General features: G+C 35.6%; 1 long non-coding RNA gene across 1 annotated transcript in view; it reads left to right on the top strand.

Annotated features, from left to right (window-relative positions):
* Positions 1-15879, top strand: part of LOC149137446 (uncharacterized) — a 51229-nt gene extending 35350 nt beyond the window's left edge. Inside the window, exon 2 of the long non-coding RNA XR_016240895.1 lies at positions 14809-15879. This is a non-coding gene — a long non-coding RNA (uncharacterized LOC149137446). The remainder of the gene's footprint in view (positions 1-14808) is intronic.
* Positions 15880-16144: the final 265 nt, after the last annotated feature.

The raw sequence follows: 16144 nt of genomic DNA on the forward strand, positions 1-16144 counted from the left end.
TGAATGTGTGTGTGAACGTGTGTGTGTGTATGTTTGTGTGAATATGTGTGTTGGTATGAGTTTTATACTGTGTATGTGTGAATGTGTGTGTGTGTGTGTGAACATGTGTGTATGTGTATGTTTGTGTGAATGTGTGTGTGTGTTGGTATGAGTTTTATACTGTGTGTGAATGCGTGTGTGTGAACGTGTGTGTGTGTGTATGTTTGTTTGTGTGTGTGTGTGTGTGTGTGTATGAGTGTGCGTGTGTGTATTTTTCTAAATATTTTTGCTGTGATATGTGGGTGTTATTTTGCAGTGTGAAAACGAGTGATCCAAGTGTGAGAGAGAAAAAGAGAGAAAGAATTAGAAAGAAAGAGAGAGAGAGAGAGAGAGAGAGAGAGAGATAGAAAGAGAGAAGGAGGGAGGCAGAGGCAGAGAAAAAGAGGGAATGTCAGAAACATGAAGACACAAATACATCCATCCACACATAGACACATACATAAATACATACACACACATATACACCTACAGACACACACCCATACACACGCACACATACTCTCTCTCTCTCGCTCTCTCTCTGACACGCACACACACACACACATATATGCTCATAGTTAGGTAGATAAATAGAGGGAGAGAGAAAGAGAAACTTGGAGACAGAGAGTGACATACATACGTACATACACATACACTTATAAACACATACACAGACAGACAGACATATATACATAGATGGATAGATAAGTAGATAAATAGAGAGAGAGAGAGGGGCAGGGAAAGAGAGAAGGGGAGACAGGAGACGGACAGACAGAGGAGAAGTGTGAGAGGGAAGAAGAGGACATGGATTTGGTCTTTTCATTTTCGGATAGTTTTTTTATATTTACGAAATTGAAGTTTGTGTGTGTGTGTGTGTGTGTGTGTGTAAGCGAGTGTGCGAGTGTGTGAGTGTGTGTGCGTGCGCGTACGTATGTGTGTGTGCGCGTACGCGCGTGCATGCGTCAATATTCTTGTCGTTCGATGTTTCCTTGTGTGGTTTTTATATCCTGTGCATTTGTCTGTCTCTCTGTTTGCAGATTTGTATTTTATGTGTGTATAAGAGTAATCGAATGTATATGTACAATTGCATATATAGATATATTACACACACACACACACATACACACACACATTGCTATCTGTGTGTCTAATTCTTTGTCTCTAAACTTGTGCGTAGAGAAAGGTCTTGAAAAACAGAAAGAATGAATGATAGCTAGATAAAGAGATAGATAGATAGATAGATAGATAGATAGATAGATAGATGGATAGATAGATGGATAGATAGATGGATAGATAGATAGATGGATAGATAGATAGATAGATAGATAGATAGATAGATAGATAGATAGATAGATAGATAGATAGATGGATAGACAGACAGACAGACATATCAGCAGGCAATAACTGCAACTTTAGCCTCGATGCTATATTACGGAATTAGAACAAGTGCTGTGAGAAGTTAGAGGTGAAACGTTAATGTGTTTCTTGTACAACTGTAGAATGTTTTAGAGGGAAATTAAATCGATTTCTATACATAACTCAAATCTATCTTCTGTCTGATCATGTACACACACACACACACACACACACACACACACACACACACACACACACACACACACACACACACACACACATACCTACCTGTATCTGATGTCTGTCTACTCGTGTCGTTGGTAGCCAATCACTGAGTATCAAAAGAATGACTTGAAATACCATACGTAATGTCCGCAACGTCTGTACCAGCCTCGATGTAGCGCCTCGTTGTAACGCCTCAATGAAGCGCCTCGATGAAGCGCCTCAATGTGACGCCTCTATATAGCGCCTCAATGTGGCGCCTCTATGTAGTGCCTCGATGTAGCGCCACGATCTGGTGCCTTGATGTAGTGCCTCGGCGTAGCGTCTCGATGTAGCGCCTCGACGTAGCGCCTAGATGTAGCGCCTCGATGTGGCGCCTCGATGTAGCGCCTCCACTCTATTGAAAAAACTTTTAGGCAAGTCGTATCAAGATGTCTGCTGACACTACCGGTCGCAATTTTGGAAGCGATGAAGCGTCGTAATCTCTGTGTGTCCACGGAAAATCCCAAATTGTTTCAGTCCCAGTTTTCGTTTACAATACACAATGGAGGCAATAAAAGGAAAAAGAGGTTGAAAGGGGAATTTAAAAAGACAAAAATAAAAGGGGACAGGATAAAAGAATAGAAAGAAGAAAATGATCTCGAGGATGTTGCACAGACGTTTGCTGAAGAAAGTCTGTAGCTAACTCTTTTTGCCCTTTCGGTGACCCTCCAAGTTTCGGTGACCCTTAAAGAAGAACGGCCTTCACATTGTTTAAGTTGAGGGAGATGGCTTCGAAGTTCCAAACTGGTTGAAGACTATTGAATACATCTTGTCGGTGCTGGACCTCACATCCTCCTTTGTTGCACCCATCTTTGACAAGATGCTGCCAAGATACACAAACTTTTTGATGTCCAGAAAAGCGTCGGCGACAGTTCAGTTAGGTAATATGTATCTATCCATGTGAAGATATATAGAGTTTATAAAGCTTTCATTTTTGAAGCTAGGGAACACGCACACACATACACACACACATGCACACACAAACATACGCACGCACACACATACGAACACATACACGAACACACACATACATGCACAAGCGCACGCCCATACACACACACGCACGCAGACACGCACACATACACATACACACACATACACAATACTTTAATTGGAAAACGTGAAGTTCGAACAACCGTTTTCTTTATGAATATGAGGCGATTTTCGAAAAAATGATGGTAAGCATATTCTGGATTACTCCTATATATTATTTCAAAATATATTCAAATATCAAATAATTTTACTGGTACTTACATCCGATTAATATTATTGTCACAGTAACATTGGCTCTTATGAATCATTTCTCATTAGACCATATATATAATCAAATATTTAATAAGCATTCTATAAAACATTCGTATTCAACTACAGGGTGTTCATAAAGTCTGGGTCCATGGGGATTAACACATACTTTAAGAAATTATTATTTCTAATATTTAATTGTTTATACTATGATTTTATTTACTTCGTGTGCCCAGACCTTGTGGACACCCTGTACTTAAAACTGTATCTGAAATTTAGTATATTAATATATAAGGTTCGCAAACATAATGAAACCATTAACCAACAAAATACAAGTCGGTGCAGTATTTCCTTTATAATATGCGTTCTTTAATATCTTACTGTGTCATTTAAACTATTTCATAGAACGGTTTAGTTCCTACCAGCTACAACTCGGAATGGCTGCAAATCCATTTAAACAATAATTAATTCGCACGTGCATTTCTCTAAAAAACACAATTGAAACAAGCAAACTTTTTTACTTCATACATCTGGTTGTTAAGGAATAGATTCAACAATATATTTTAAACCCAGCATGCTATCTGAAGCTAATCCGTTTAAATAAAATAATACCCCTATAACCTTTGCACCATTGAGGGTTACCACATTTCTGCAAACATCTCCATTACACGACTGCAGATCAAAAAAGTATTCCAAACAGAAATGAAAGAAAATTTAAAGCCTACAAATTTTACAAATCAGTCATCTTTCTACATTGCGAACAAGGCAGATATCCCTCATGCATACGTGTATCATCTACTGTATTAACGTATCATTCTTTCTGTTATTCCAGACATAAAATATGAGATTTTTGTAACTCATTATTAGTTTGTTGAATGTTTCGCACCAAATCTAATCCGATGTGTGTAACAGTCAGCGTTAGTGTATTTCGACTCGCATTTAGTTAACATTGGAACCGACGACACTCGCGTTCCATCATCGTGTGAGTGTAACTAGGAATTTGAGAAGATTTTACGAAATGCTTTGATCAACTTGTAAATATCGATTTAGTTCAATAACAGAATAATACTCCTCATAATCTTTGAAATTGTTTAATCAATTTCGTCCCTCTCATCCACGCTGTTTACGGCATATCTAGTTGTTACTCTTAAACATCAGTCAACTGCTGTCTATCCAATGGTTACATCGAATTAAATGTAGATGGTCACTTTGTACATTATTGGAGCATGCGAGTTTTATATTTCATTTTGAGGTTAAATTTCGCTACAAATTGTATCAACAGAATGAAAGACGTCGCAGCAAAAATCTCGATTACTAGACACACAAAGAATTAATGATATCTTCTGAATTATTCCAGACCACTTAATAGAAATAGAAAAAAAAAAGGTGAATCGTTGTCAACTTATAAAAGCATACAAACAACAAACGTTATTAACTTCTTTTTCAAACAATGTCTTTACTAAAACACATCAAAGTCCGATGATGGACTGTCAACAATATATATTTAAGTGCGTGCAAACATATGTATATTTATATACATACACGCCCAGCCAAACCCTTCCCACCACACACGTGTGTGTGTATGTGTGTGTGTGTATGTGTGTGTGTGTGACGTGTTTTCACGCGTGTGTGAGCATGTGCTTGTTCGCGTGTGTATGTGTGCGTGTGCATACATACGTGCACATGTGCATGCATATCTTTGTCTTTAAATACTTATATTTAAAGGTATTTGCATATGTGTAACGTATAATCTCTATCTTTCTATCTATCTGTCTGTCTGTCTGTCTGTCTGTCTGTGTGTCTGTCAGTCAGTGTATCTGTCTGTCTCTCTTTCTTTCTCTCCCCCCTCTCTCTCTCTCTCAGACGCCATGATGGATCTAAGGTAAAGATACAGGAGGTGGTCAGATTCTGCATAAGTAGACAACCACCATATATACATACATGCATACATACATACATATATACATACATATATACATACATACATATATGTTGACATAGAGTGGTAAATAAATCGATCTGGGATATATCGAGTTTGAAGTCTCTATTTCTTTTAAATATACGAATTTAAAAGTTAAAAACCTTGATATATATATATATATATATATATATATATATATATATATATATATATATATATATATCATGATAATATATATTCTCCGATTTGAAGCAACAATTTTTAAATACAAACAAATGAGTGAAAAATGATGAGCTAACCTCAGGCAGAATCGAAACCACAAATCAACGCTAACATTGCTCCTTGCACATCCATAGTAGCTTCCGCTCCGTAACTTACAAAGACTTTGTGGCTTGTTTGCAAATATTTAATATAGTATTAGACAGTTTAAGTATATATTCATTAACTTTGGCTGGAATTGATGGGTGAGCATTTAGACCAGTCGGCTGCGCAAGGATCCATGTAAGTGTTGAACTGTGGATTCGACTCTGGCTAGGGTTAGCTCATCATTTTTCGGTATTTAACAATTGTCGTTTCAAATCGGAGAATATATATTATTATGCAGTTATATATATATATATATATATATATATATATATACATGTGTGTTTGTAGTGCAGGTATGTACGCCTATATTTATTTAAATGTATCTCTATGTATGCGTGATTATGCCTTTTTATGCATGTATCATTGACGCTACTGTGTTTTATTTATATTTTATTTATTATGAACCTTCGCATAACATTTTGAAAATTATTGTCGTATCCTGTGGTATTTTCATGGACGTATCCTGAGAGAAATGTATTTTCTTCTATAACTTTACATGAAGAGAAACTTTACGAGACAAACTTTTCATAAATGCAACTCACGAAACTGTCAGCACTTGCGTCATATATTTAGTGCTACACAAACGCAGACCCACACACTCAAACATAAGCACACATATACACACATGCGTCATATCTGTATATATACTAGTATATACTTACATATGCACGTAGATGTATCTATATACATAAACATTTATATGCATCTATCTATCTATACACAAACACACACACATACTTTTGTATGTGTGTGTGTTTGTCTCGTAAAGTTTCTCTTCATGTAAAGTTATAGAAGAAAATACATTTCTCTCAGGATACGTCCATGAAAATACCACAGGATACGACAATAATTTTCAAAATGTTATGCGAAGGTTCATAATAAATAAAATATAAATAAAACACAGTAGCGTCAATGATACATGCATAAAAAGGCATAATCACGCATACATAGAGATACATTTAAATAAATATAGGCGTACATACCTGCACTACAAACACACATGTATATATATATATATATATATATATATATATATATATATATATATATAACTGCATAATAATATATATTCTCCGATTTGAAGCGACAATTGTTAAATACCGAAAAATGATGAGCTAACCCTAGCCAGAGTCGAATCCACAATTCAACACTTATCATAACTGTCTGATGAAACTTTGAGTAACAGTTTGTGATAGTTTAGTCAGCTCTAATAAGATAGTATATATATATATATATATATATACATATATATATATATATATATATATACATATATATATATATATATATATATATATATATATATATATATATATATATATATATATATATATATATATATGTGTGTGTGTGTGTATATATATATATAAATGGTTACAAGTGATTTTTAGGTTTCTGTCAACCAACCAATTCAATGATTTTACCAAGATTTGGTGTACAAGAAGTACCTGTGCAGATGAATAATTTTCAGTGAGTGTAACTTGCACTGCGTTACCCCCACCTATCGGCTCAAGAAGACTTTCTCCGGCGTGACTAGAAAATTGACAAAATCAGGAGCTTCCTAGGCCTCAGGCTTGATTTCGGAGATTTCATTCTCCTAGGTAGATTATCAACCAAAGTTAGAGAGCTTCTAACTACCCACGAAGTATGCTATCCCATTCTAGATACCAAACCGACACCCAAACATTCGATAAAGTGATCAAATATCACATCCGACGCGGAATAGCCCATTCATACACTCAAAAATGTAGGACATATGATTTACAAATATAAATAAGAATTATATATTATATATATATATATATATATATATATATATATATATATATATATATATATATATATATATATATATATACAACAAGAAATAATATTTGTCTTTTTAATCGTTTGATAAAAATTTTTAATCGTTGGACATTTACTTTATCTTTATCTATTAGTTTGGTAATTTACGAATTTTTAGTCGTTTATATTTACCTTTTGATAGGCCGTTCTATTTGTATTTTATTCTTCGAATATATAGTTTTACTTTCTGTGTTTTTATGTATATTTAAAATTTTTTTTATGAGTTTAAGAACTATGATGATATTTATATGCGATTAAATGTTTGAGGTATAGTGTTATATATAAAGCCGTTGACTCAAATTTAATGTTTCTTTTATAATCAATGTTTCTTTATATATATATATATATATATATATATATATATATATATACGCATATACATACATACACGTTTCAGTATTCTATATATATATATATATATATATATATATATATATATATATATATATATATATATATATATATATATATATATAAATATATATATCTATATATCTACACACACACACACACACACACACACACACACACATACACACACACACACACACACACACACACACACACACACACACATATATATATATATATATATCTACAGGCACTGGCACACACTCACATACCTACATATTACATTGTATATTTAGATCTCGTTCGATGGATTCTCTGCGCAAACAGGAATTTATAAATATTTATTTTGCATATTCTACGTTCAATATATTGAACAGATGAAGTATTTGTGGAATCCTGTCCACCAAGAACTGAGAATCATCGTCACACGAAGGAATGGTGGATTACCATTACGTGATTGTTTTGAAATGTCTCTGCAAATTCTTCCAGATGCGTCCTACCAAGCGTGATCAGAGCCTCCGTTAGATAAATATACATATTAAAGGTGGAGGTGTGTGGGGGAACAAAAACACGAACCTAACAAACATTATGTTGGTGGCAATGTGATACCAATTCCTTGTGGGTGGAAGACTATCTCTGAGTGAAGGAATGGTTAGCATCGGTAAAAGGGACAAAGGGCGATACGAGGATTATGAAGGTGAGTGAGAAGTTAAGGCGGTAAGAGGAAAATGGGTAGGGATCATTGTAGGGAAAGTGAGAAGTATGGCTAAAAAAATAAAGGTGAAGTGTATGAAAAGGGTTCATAAGTGTGTAGAGGGAGAGAGAGAGGGGAGAGGGAGAGAGAAATGAAAGAGAGAATGAGAGAGAGGCGGTAGGAGGAGGAGGAAGAAGATTTAATGAGCGAGAGATGAAACAATGAGAAATGGAAAAAAAAGGAGGCGTTGATACGTTAAAAGGTGTGGTGTGAAAGGAAAATACATTCACATAAACGGAAAAAGCCAACAACATTTGATATATATATATGTATATATATATATATCTGTGTGTGCGTGTGTGTGTGTGTATTTGTGCTCGTTGTACATAGATAGGATTTGTTATTGACATTTAATAATCTCTGATGTCAAACTGGAAGACAGGGTATTCAGTTTTGTTTGGCATCCTCTTCAACTAATCAAATACTTCGTATGTATTACACCAGAGAGGCAACGTAGAATTATCTTCATCTTCTGTGAAAATTTGTCTATTTCTTTATTTTTATTTCTTTATTTTTATTTTAAATTTTAAGTTTTTAATTCAATTTTTTAAATCAAATTTTAATCTCATTTTAATACACGAGTATTGTTCTACTCTTTTATTCTTTTACTTGTTTCAGTCATTTGACAGCGGCCATGCTGGTGTACCACCTTTAGTCGCGCAAATCGATCCCAGGACTTATTTTTCGGTGTTGTTTTGCCGAAACGCTAAGTTACGGGGACGTAAACACACCAAACTCGGTTGTCAAGTGATGGTGGGGGTGACACAGAAACAGAAAACACACAGATGCACATATACGACAGGCTTCTTTCAGTTTCCGCCTACACTCATCATATCACCAGAACATCAAGGTTATACCAATGATTCAACACACACACACACACACACACACACACACGCACACACACACACACACACACACACACACACACACACACACACACACGATTTTGTATGTTCCTACGTACGCATACGCCTATACCTCCACACATTAACGTATGTACACATGTTAATAAGTATATTTGTTCAGCGAGACAGATATGTGATACATTCGATGCATTGACTAATCATGGCCTCTCCACATATCCGTAAACTGGCTTCCAAATGTATCACCTTCGAAAAACACTCTATTGTACCAGGCTAATATTTAGAGGTCCTCAGTTGTTCAACTGCCTACTTAAAGACATCAGAAATATAAAAGGAATCTCTACTGAAAAAAAAAGACATTGGAGCCACTCATAAGGACGATATCGAACCATCCAAGCATTCAAGGACACACTCGGGGAAGATCAGTTGCTACAAACTCAATCATAGACCAAGCTTTCAGCCATAAGGTGACAACAGAACTGATAGAAAATAAATTACGACAGGGCTCCGGTATGGCCGTAGTCCTACGACTAAAACTATTAAATGAAAAAAGAATAAGGAGAGGTTTTAGTCGACTCTCTGTCGAAGGAAACTTCTATTTGAAAGTAAACCTATTTTATGTCAGATACATTAACGTAGAAGGGGCTCAACCTACTTTAAATATAGAGATGCTGTTTGTGTTAGCACAGAATACGAAAATGAAAAATTCTACAACTCTCCCCCCTCTCTCTCTCCCTCTAACTGTGTTGCGTGTATGCGTGTGTTGTGCACCTGTATACATGTACACACGCACACACATATACGCATGCAGACCTGCAAAAATATAAATATCGATAAAACATACAAGAATACAATTAACGCATTTTAAACAAAGTGGAAGAGAAACAGCATGAGCAGAAGATAAGAATATATATATATATATATATATATATATATATATATATATATATATATATATATATATATATGTATATATATATATATATATATATATATATATATATATATATATATATATATATATATATATATATATATATATATATATGCACACACACACACACAGATAAAGAGATAGATATTCATATAGATATACGGACAGATAGATAGATAGATAAATAGATAGATAGATAGATAGATAGATAGATAGATAGATAGATAGATAGATTGATAGATTGATAGGTAGACAGACAGATGTGTGTAAATGATCCGTACATTCATAAATGCCTACATCTGTTCATGTGAAGATATCTGTCATCACATTCAGCGCCTGTTCTATTGCTTCTGCTTCAGCAATTTCCTGTACGTTATACAGAGACGTATGTACCATAGTTGTGTTTGTTTCAATGGCAAGGAGAAACAATAAGACAAAGACAAAGAGAAAGAGAGAGAGAGAGAGAGAAGCTGAGAAAGAGGGAGAGAGATAGATGGAGGAAGAGGCACGAGAAGAGAGAAAGAGAGAGAGAGAAAAAGGAGAAGGGGCGATAGGAAGTATTGACGTTATAACGCCATTCATTTGTGTCGAGGAATTTCCTGTGTAATATGAGTAGAAATTCTTTGATTAAGCATGTACTTTCTTAATTAAACAATACCCATCGCAATGTTCAGAGACAAAAACATGCCAAGACTCCCCATTATTCACGCATATGTTATTCCACATGCATTTGTTTGGTTTCACACACCGCAACGTCGTTGGGTTTTGGTTCCAAGTGACGGAGTTGAAAAACGGAAAGAATAAAAAAAAATGATAGAGAAATACAAGAAAATAAATGTTAGCCAATGATTCTATGTCCAGACAAGATGGCGGCATGTAGAAAGTTACGAACAATTTGAATTGTGCAGAGTCCAGGTTAGCTATAGTCGCATCCACATGACCATGAGGTCCTCAGTTCAGTTTAAATGACTGCAGGAGAATGTGTGCGCATGCGTGCGCATGCGTGCGCATGTGTATGTGTGTATAAACAGGAGAGAGGAAAACATTTTGGTAGGCGTGGCTGTGTGCTAAGAAGCTTACTTCCCAACCACATGGTCCCGGGATCAATGCTACTGCGTGGCACCTTGGACAAATGTCTTCTGTACATTCTGGCCGACCAAATCCTTCTAAGTGAATTTGGTAGACGGAAACTGAAAGAAGCCTGTCGTACACACACACACACACACACACGCACATATATATATATATGTACACACAGACATCTATATATACATATATATATGTGTGGATACACACATACATATACATGCGTACAGATATATATATATATCTGTGTATGTATATATATATATGTGTATATATATATATATATATATATATATATATATATATATATATATATATATATATATATATATATATATACATATATATATATATATATATATATATATATATGTATATACATGCATACATTGGAACAACCCTCGATAGTATTAGGTCACGCACACGCACTCTGTTCTATGTGCATTTCATCTTATAGCAGATACAGCTACAAGCTAATGAAGTCGATTATGTAATTTCTGTTCCCTTGTCATTCCATTAATTTCACACACACACACACGCACGCACGCACACACACACACACACACACACACACATACATACACACACACACATATATATATATATACACATACAGGTACGTGTGTGCATATCTGTATTTCAATAATGGCTAATTCACTTCAGTGATTGCCTGTAAAGTCGAAGTTTATAGTTTTGTAAATTCAGCTGAAAATATCTATTATCTACAAACTCCAGGGTCCTTTTCTGACGTACCCCACACCTCTGCGTTGTCTATCCTAGCGTCTCTCTGGTTCTTTTATTGCTCCAGTATATTTGAGAATCAAGAATCAGATTCCGTTAGATTTTTTGAGTAAAAATATAGCCATTTTAAAATTTTTTAGAAGAAAGAGCTATAAGCAGGCTACATCAAAATAAAGTCAAACACTTGTGAAGGGAATAATTGAATTACTGAGATAGCGAGAAAGACCTCTTTGATCTGGTTACAAATTCGGTTTTATTACTAAAATTGCTCACCGCAAAATATAGTAATGGAACTTTTGAATTGGAGCTTTTGAAGCAAATTAGAAGAGGGAAATATGAAAAAAAAAAAAAAGAAAAAAATGATCAATAAATTCAACGTAATTATGAATAAGTCGTTAAACACATTAAGAAAGGTATTCATCACTTCTAATTAAACATTTATAAGAAATTAGTGGTATCCAAAAATGAGCGAATGTTCATTGTTCTACGAAAGGCACTATCTATCTATCTTTTTGTCTATCTATCTATCTATCTATCTATCTATCTATCTATCTATCTATCTATCTATCTATCTATCTATCTATCTATCTATCTATCTTTTTAAGCGTTCCGATGGTTAGGCGATCCGTTTGCTGCCAACACCCGTTAAAAGGAGGACTGGGCATGCCGTGGTTGATGATGCGCAGACACGCGCTGAGACTGCGACATCTCCGGCTCTACGTAGACAACAGTGAACAGGTGTGGTCGCCGTTTGTGCGGCGCGCTTTCCCGCAGCTCGTCTCCATGACCGAACTGCAGTTATGGATCAAGAAGAGGCCGAGGAAGGGCGAATGGCACCGCGAGTGTCGCGTTGCTCTCCGGCAACTCCAGCACACCGGGTCAATCTTGAGCGACTGCATCACAACTAACGCATTCTATAGTGGATTAGTGGAGGGAAGGTACGACGACGATCTCGGGGCGAACCTGGGCGTCGACGAGGAATACCTGACCCGCCTGTTTAAGACGACCTTCGGGCCGGGACCTATGGACAACTTCCAGAGATCTCTGGCCTGGCAGTGCTATCGAGAAGCTCTACCCGTTTGGGATAAGCTCTACAGGCATGGCTCGAGAAACACGGGGCCGACCTGTCCGAGATGCAGGCGGAGCGACGAAACCGTTCTGCACGCACTCGTACAGTGTCCCACCATTTCCGAGCTGTGGGCTTACGTCGAACAACTGCTATCGCGTGTGGGACGAGTCGGTCTATCAGCCGAGTCTATCGTGAATATTGTCGCGCCTTCTTCTTTTAAACGGGAAGGAAGAGCTATTTTCATCGTACTTGTGGCTATGGCGAAAGAATGTGTATGGTGGACGCGTCTGAAAGGTCTAGAGACAAAGACTTTCCTCTCTGGGCAATCTCTCATCAACTTCTTCAAGTATCATCTGAAGAGGAAGGTGAGAGTAGAAAGGGAAGTCTTGTCTAGTGAATGCGTCAAAAAAAGATGGGTGAATGTAGCAAGGATGGCACGTGTGAATGACGGAGCCACCTTGAGCATAACACTATAAAAGAGTAAAAAGAAATCCAGACAAAAAACAAAAAGGCAAAAGAGAGTCACTTACTGTTATAGTTTCTGTAATGACAATATTGACCAAGGCTACCGTGGTCTTTTCCGTAGGCTTTTCTTTCCACGGCTAAACCTAAACTGTCCTCCCCCTCTTTTTACACGAGAACATTACTGTGTGATACGCGATCCCTATTGATCGCTTTTTTTTTCTCGATCCCTTTTGATCGAACTCCCCCTTTTCCCCTTCCTACGATCCCTTTTGATCGACACCCCCCCTTTTTTTTCCTTCCCCCTCCCCAAAAGAAAAGCTCTACATTGTATCTGTCCCATCTTTGTTGAGCCCTGTGTGGTTAATAAAAGAAATGTATCTATCTATCTATCTATCTATCTATCTATCTATCTGTCTGTCTGTCTGTCTTTCTGTCTGTCTGTCTGACTGACTGTCTGTCTGTCTATCTATCTATCTATCTATCTATATATATCTATCTACCTGTATATCTATCTATCTATTTCTTATCGTTTATATATATATTAAACCACGGTTTACCTTTTAAATTATCTACTACCGTATACCTTATAACAAGGACAATACATACTGAGGTAATACCAGGAGTATCTTTGGGTACATCTATCCCTTAGAAGGTTACATTACTTCTAACTTATATCTTATATAACTTATAATATTGAGTGCTTTTCTGTTAATATTTGAGTCTTTATATTTTGCTAAATTAATTGTGTATTAATAGTATATTGTTTTAATACTATAATGTATTATAGAACATATCGGAATATTAACTAATATTATGTGCTACGATGATAGAGAACAATTCTCAGTCTTTACACTGTGTCGTTGTACAGAAAGGGAGAGAACCCACATCTTGAAGTATATTGTAAACATCATCTGCATCTGTGTACCAACTTTAACTATCAATAATTACGGGTTAAAAAAAGTACTATCTCTCTCTCTCTCTCTCTCTCTCTCTATATATATATATATATATATATATATATATATATATATATATATATATATATATATATATATATATATATATATATATATATATATAATTGAAAAAAGATTAGAGATTTATACAAATCAGATTTTTATACATGTTTTTGATCCCCGGACAGAAGATAAACTGTTTTCACGTCAAATTTTTACTATTTGACAAGATGGCATTCATTATTGAAACCGGTAATATTTTCTTTATATAACATTTTAAATCATTTTATGAAATCCCTTCTTTAATTGAAAAGTCCTAGTTTTACTTCTCTACTATTTTCACATCCAGCTGTATACATATGCACGTATGTATGTATGTATGTATTATGTATGTATGTATGTATGTATGTATGTATGCATGCATGTTTGTGTGTCTGTATATATATATATATATATGTGTGTGTGTGTGTGTAGGCATGACAGAAATAAATAGACACCCCATAAAACATCGTTTTGTTTATTCTTACTTGTAAATGTTTATATTTTTTATTAATTGAAGTTTTTTGTATTCCAGGTTCTATATGTGACTGTCGAATCATGCCATATACAAAGGAAACCTTGGAACTGTTTGAATATCAAAGAGGCCGTATTGTGGCTCATTCTGAAGGTGGACATAACGTAGAACCGCAGAAAACCTTGGGATCCTGCTTTCTACAGTTAATAGGGTGATTGTGCAATTCACCAGAGAGGGGAAGGAGTCCACATCACCTAGCTCAGATCAACCAGGACCCTCTGACGGGACTCTTTTCTTTGTTAAAAGAGGTGTGGAGGATAATCGTCGTTGCAGGTCGTCTGACATAGCAGAGCAAGTTGATTTCAGCCCCAGAACGGCTGTCAGGTATCTCCACAAACTCGGTTACTATGGCAGAGTAGCAAGAAAGAAGCCACGTCTTCGAACAGCCAACTTCAAGCCAACTTCAGTGAGATGGCGCGGAGGCCATTAGCATTTTGGGACACTGTCATATTCTCCGATGAGGCCAGAATCGCTGTATTTCATGACAGTGGTCAAATGTGGGTCTGGAAACTCTGTGATCAAGAATTTGATGTGAAAAGACTGCAACCAACAATGGCACACGACAACTATTCTGTGATAGTCTGGGAAACAATTTGGAGCAATGGTTGATCAGAGCTGGTGAAGTGTGAGGGTAACATAAACTCAGATGAATATGAATGCATATTGCAAAAAAGGACTCCTTCCAAACTTCTCCAATGGGGAAATGATTAAAGACAAGTCTTTATTTATGGAAGATGGGGCTCCTTGTTACACGACTAAAATGGCCCAAGATTTGCTGGATGAGTATGGCATCAAAAAGCTTCCATGGCTAAGCCAGTCAACAGATATGAAGCCTATTGAACACCTCTGGGATATAATGGACAGGACACTTCATAAAAAGAACAAGAAAGCTTTTTCAAAGCCAGATCTTTTGAGATTACTGCATGAAACTTGACAAAAAATTCATGAAGACAATATTCGTCATCTGATCAGTAACATGCCTAATAGGGTCCTTGCATCGAAAAATGCAAAGGGCATGTCTATTAAATATTAAATATTTATATAACAATTAATAAATAATTCGAATGCATAATTGCAGACCTAAATAAATTTTAATAATTCTAAACGTGTCTATTTACTTCTGTCATATCTGTACACACACACACACACACACACACACACACACACACACACACACAAACACAAACACACACACACATACGCACGCACAGAGACATAGATGCACAAGTATATATATATATATATATATATATATATATATATATATACATGCATATATATATATATATATATATATATATATATATATATATATATATATATATATATATATATA

This window comes from Octopus bimaculoides, chromosome 1, assembly GCF_046866305.1.
Source record: "Octopus bimaculoides isolate indiv1 chromosome 1, ASM4686630v1, whole genome shotgun sequence".
In the NCBI taxonomy this organism is placed as follows: Eukaryota; Metazoa; Mollusca; class Cephalopoda; order Octopoda; family Octopodidae; genus Octopus; species Octopus bimaculoides.